General features: G+C 41.6%; 1 pseudogene; it reads left to right on the forward strand.

Annotated features, from left to right (window-relative positions):
* The window catches only part of LOC109241407, a 10,210-nt pseudogene extending 8,399 nt beyond the window's left edge, over window positions 1–1,811 (forward strand).
* The last annotated feature ends 3,718 nt before the right edge of the window (window positions 1,812–5,529 follow it).

Below are 5,529 nucleotides of genomic sequence, written 5' to 3' on the forward strand. Positions count from 1 at the left end.
AGGTGTGTCTGAGTTGCAGTCTTATGTATGTAAGAGGGCTAAGCATATTCTAAAGTAATATTCCTATAGTGAGAGTCATTGTAGTGTACTATTTGAGTTAGTTCACTCTGATGTACGGGGGACTGCCCCTACTCTTTCTTTATCGGGTTATAATGATTTTGTGACTTTTTTGGATTCTTTCTCTCGTCTTACTACTGTTTATCAACAAATATCTAAGGATGAGGTTAGTTTTATCCTTCCTTTGTATCAAAAGACTGTTAAAACTCCATACAATGCTTCTATAAAAAGACTTAAGTCAGATAATGGTAGAAAGTACATCTCCCAGAAAATGCTGTAGGGGCATTTGAAAAAGCAAGGTATTGAGTCTGAAATGACATGCCCATACACCCCACAGCAAAATGGGGTTGCAGAATGGAAAAAGAGACATTTATTGGAAGTTATTAGGGCACCTTCCTTTGAGATGAATCTTCAAAAGTCTTTATGGTCTGAAGCAGTGTTAACCTAGGTTTACCTGATTAATAGGGATGCTTTCCGTGGTATTGAAAGGGACCTGTACAAGTGTGAAATCCTAATGCTAAAAACTTTATTCTTCTACCTAATTTCTAAATGTATCGAAGTCCTGGGTAGTAAAGAAAAGTGGGATGCTATATTTCCAGGATTGGGATTCGTAAATATGTTAATAGATTCTTGATCTATATCTTCCATTTTTGGGTGTGTGTTATGTCTATGTAACCGGGACCTCTCATGAGAAATTGGATCCTAGAGCTGTGAGATGTGTCTTCACTGGTTATCCGACATCACAAAATTCTTTGATCCCATTACAAAAAGAAAGTATGTCTCTATGGATGTTACTTGATTTTCAAATCAACCTGATTTTCATGACCCAACCAAGAAAACCTTGAGTCATCAACAAGAAGAACCTGAGTCAAGTGATCAGCCGTGTTTTATAATCCATATGTCATCCGCCCATAGAGAAAACAATGCTACTACTCCTCCAGGGGAAGATGCGGTCAAGACCAATTAGTGGAAGACATACTGACCTGACGAGGTAAGAGAGGACTAGTTGTCCCTTATGTTCCTCTTGTTAACAGCGAGGATCTTTCCCTTGAATTGGGAAATGTTAATATGCCTCAAGATGAAGAGAGTGAAACTAACCCTGAAACTTCTGATCTTGATCTTACGATTGCAGCCAGGAAAGGGGAAAAAGAGCCTGTACCTAACTCCCTTTGAACTACTATATATCCTATCCAAAATTGTCATCCTCCTACAAGGCCTTTATATCCACTTCTAATTCGGTATCCATACCAAAGACTACAAGGGAAGCCTTGTGTGCCCCTCACTGGAAGAGGGTGATGATGGAGGAGATGAGTGCACTTGAGAAGAATGAGACATGGGAGATTGTTGATTTACCTCCTGGAAAGAAGACTGTGGGATCTAAATGTAAATGGGTATACACAGTGAAATTCCAGCCAAGTGGGGAGATTGAGAGATATAAAGCAAGGTTAGTGGCAAGAGGATTCACACAAACCAAAGAAATAGACTATGGCGAGACCCTTTCAATAGAGGCAAAGGTCATTTCTATTAGAATCTTACTTTCCTTGGCTACACAGAGATCATGGCCATTATATCAGTTAGATGTGAAAAATGCCTTCTTGCATGGGGACTCGCACGAGGAGGTGTATATAGAGATAGTACCCGGATATGGAATGAAAGGGGAGTCACATAAAGTATGCAGATTGAAGAAAGCCCTGTATGGATTGAAGCAATCCCCGAGGGCGTGGTTTGAGAAGTTCAGTAAGGCCATAGTTTAGTTTGGCTGCAAAAGGTGTGCTTCTGATCACACACATTTCGTAATAAAGGGTGAGAAAGTGAGCCGGATCATAGTAAATGTTTATAATATTGTGGTCACTGGTGATGATGTTGATGAGATTGCAAGATTGAAGGCTTACCTGAGCCGCACCTTCGACATAAACTTGGCATGCTAAGGTACTTCTTGGACACAGAGGTTTTCGAGATCTATAAGAAGTAGAGCCATCTCTCAAAAGAAGTATGTCCTTGATTTGAAGAAAACAGGGATGTTAGGTTGCAAGGCCGCAATTAGCCCAATAGAAGAAAATCATAAGCTTGAAGAAAAGAGAAAAGAACCCTTGGATGATGCAGGCATCAGAGGCTTGTGGGAAAACTTAGATATCTTACTATCATTAGACCTGACATTACCTATGCTGTGGGGTTGGTAAGCCAGTATATGCATGCTCCTTGTCAAGCACACCTACATGTAGTATACAGGATCTTGAGGTACCTCAAAGGTTATCTTGGCAAAGGTATGATCTATACTAATCATGGCCATGGGAGAGTTGAAATCTATAGTAATGCTGATTGGGGTGGGTCAGTAGAGGACAGGAGATCAACTTCAGGATGAGAAAAGATCGCTGAGAAAGCATCTTGGCGAAGATAAAAGAGTTCGACACCTGGAAACCCCGAAACAAAGCCCGTATTCTTCCTAAACCCCCTATTCTTAGCATGACGGATATGAATAAAGGGACAACCGAGGGGGTACTGAGTTGAGGGAAGTATAAAGGAAGACGCCGAAAGGTTATGTTAAAAGAGATGGCTATAAGACTAGTGCAAACAATATGTTGAAATAGTAGATTTAGTAGTCTGCTTTCTTTCTCCGGGTATGAACTCCTCCCTTGAGGAAGGCCCCTGTTGTGGCAATTCAACCCAGAGGGTATAGTTACTATAACTAATAAGAAGCATAGTAAAGTCAGTGTAGAATAATAGAATCTCTTATTAGCTTATGAAGGAAGGAAGCAAGTGTAGCTTTGAAAGCAGCAAGGAGGCATTAGGGGAAACCTAGATTCAAGGTCGGAAGAATCGGAAACAAACTCGAAAACGGAACCCTTTCTCTAGCGGCCTCTTGGCTTCTTTCTTTACAATCAGTCCAGGCCAGTAGCTGCTCCTGGCTTTTGGACAGCTAGAGCACCGACAGATAGAGCGAAGAGTCCATAAGGAGAAGAGCCAAGGCTTGTCGTAGATAAGAGTTGTATACGATAAGTTTGAGTCTTATATCTTATTCGCGAGAATTTCTTCTCTCCGGTCTTGTCTCCTCACTAAGTGGCTGCACACACCTGTCTTATAGATAGAGTCAAGCACGAGACGGGTATTTACTTGTTCTTTTTAGCATGTGCTAGCTAAAGGGTATCTGCGGTTGAATTCGTTGTTTTGCTGGTCGGCTGAGGAAAAGGCAAATGGTATTTAGAGGAATAGACAAGGCATGATTTTCGTCTTGATGAAGTGTAGAACGGGGTTGTCTTTCCATTGAGCCGGGGAGACAATCCAAATTGTAGTCAGTGTCCATTATTTGATTGAGCACGGCGTGGTCTGCTAGTCGCGTTAAACCATCCAAAGGAGTACCGTCAGCCCCCAAAAGTGCTTTCCTTCCCGCACGAAAGAAAAAGATGTTTAGCTTTTTTGTCTGCCTCCTTTACCTATCAAAGATTCTGTTAACATTGTAGATGACACTCTCTTACCTCTTTCACACTGTGGGTCTATGTCTTCATCCCGGATTCTTCATGATAGATTCCATTTTCCTCCTAAAAACAACTTGTTTTCTGTCAGTCACCTTGCAGCTAACCATCTTCGTCTCATCTTTTCTTCTTCTGAGTGTCTTATCCACGATCAGCGCACGGGAAGGATCGTTGGCCGGTTGGGAAAGCTTTATTATACGGATATTCTTCTCTACATTCCTTTTTTTCAGCTGCTTCATTAGGATAAGGAATGGGACCCGCCGTCGCCTGAGACATACACAACACACAGTGCAAGACTTCTTCCATTGTCTAGGGTATATTCCTGCATTTCATTCAGATGGGTTGAACAATTCATGTGATTGTTTACAGTTGGCAATTGTATGCTCCTGGATTAAACATAAGAATCCAAAAAAGTGTGCCTTTCTTTGGATTGATTCATTCGTTAGTGTCCACTTGTGATTTGACCTACGGCTGATTTAAGGATATATCACAGACAACTACTTGAATTTAATTAAGGGGTCCTACTCGAGTGCAGTCATTCATAGGTGCAAGGTACTTTACTTACTATTATAAGTGGATGACTACAGTAGATAGATCTGGCTTTCTTTACTTAGAGAGAAGTCCTAAGCTCTTTCTAAGTATAATATATAGAAAGTTTGGAAAATAAGTCAAATCTCCAGATCAAGAGGTTGAGGTCTGAACTCCGGCGGAGAATACGTGTCAAGGGTCTTTGATTTCATGCTCCTGAAGATAGGAATCAAACGTGAGCTGTCGTGTGTTCATACTCCGCTGCAGAATGGGGTGTCCGAAAGAAAAGACCGACATATAGTTATAGTTGAAATGGCTTTGACTTTGATGATAAATAATGGAGTACCAAAGCATCTATGGGTTGAAGCATTCACTACTACAGTGTATTTAATCAACAGATTGCCATTTTCTGTTATCAACATGCAATCTCCCTTTTCTTCTCTTTATGGTCGTGATACTTTTCAGGGGGAGATCACTACCCTTTCTGAGACATCTGACTGGGTTACTTTAAATCAATCTTCAGAGCACAGTTCCGATAGTACAGTTCAAGGTGCCGATAATTCATCTTCAAAAATCATTCTATCTCTGTTTGCCGCCTCAAGCGAGCACTTTATGGCCTTAAACAAGCACCCAACCTATACAAAGGGCTATAGCTGTCCACTATAGGAGCTTTCTTCTAACAATCCCTTATTTGGTATGTCACGAAATCATGAAGCGAACTCGTTCTATTCAATATCTATATGGGGGAAAGAAGATCGAAAGCCATTGAGTAGTGAGACTTTCTTTTCCAGAGTAGTCATAGAAAGAGAATCGAGGGGTCTGCAGGCATGAGTGCTCAGGTACGCCGTCAGTCTAAATTCCTAGTAGTCTTTTTCAGTTGTATTTGTTTTAACGAAAAAAGAATAAAGAAAGTCCCGAAGAGCGGAACGGCCGTCCAACTCCCCCAAATACAAGGGAGCGGGCACTGCTCTCAGCCTGTCGTAACAACGAAAGAAAACTCCACATACCGGAAAAGAAATTGACCTTATTCCTAGAACGGAATATAGACATTGGTACAAGAGGAGGCTCGAGGGGCCTCGAGCGTAATATACGCTACCATCGGAGAGACTTTAGCCACATCTTAACCCATGGTTGAAGAATGAGGCGATCAAGAAAGTCCTCCCCTGGAAAAAATATCCGAAGATCTTCTCTTTCCTTTTCATTACAAACAAAGCGAAGGCGCTACTTTTAGCCCTTTCAAGAATGAAGGCCCGCGCGACACTCGGCGTTAACACTCCCAAATCTGGAAATCCTAACCACAGTTTTAATGATAACGGGCGGCGAAAGCATACAAAGATAGTGAGGCTTCCATCGCTTAGATTTAGGGCGATAGGGCGCACCACAGATACGATAAGAAGCACCCCTCAATCGATAGGTCAAAGACAGAAAGATTCATAAAGCTTTGTATCGGCTAAGTTCACGAGTTGGAGATAAG

This window comes from Nicotiana attenuata, unplaced genomic scaffold (genome assembly GCF_001879085.1).
Source record: "Nicotiana attenuata strain UT unplaced genomic scaffold, NIATTr2, whole genome shotgun sequence".
NCBI lineage: Eukaryota > Viridiplantae > Streptophyta > Magnoliopsida > Solanales > Solanaceae > Nicotiana > Nicotiana attenuata.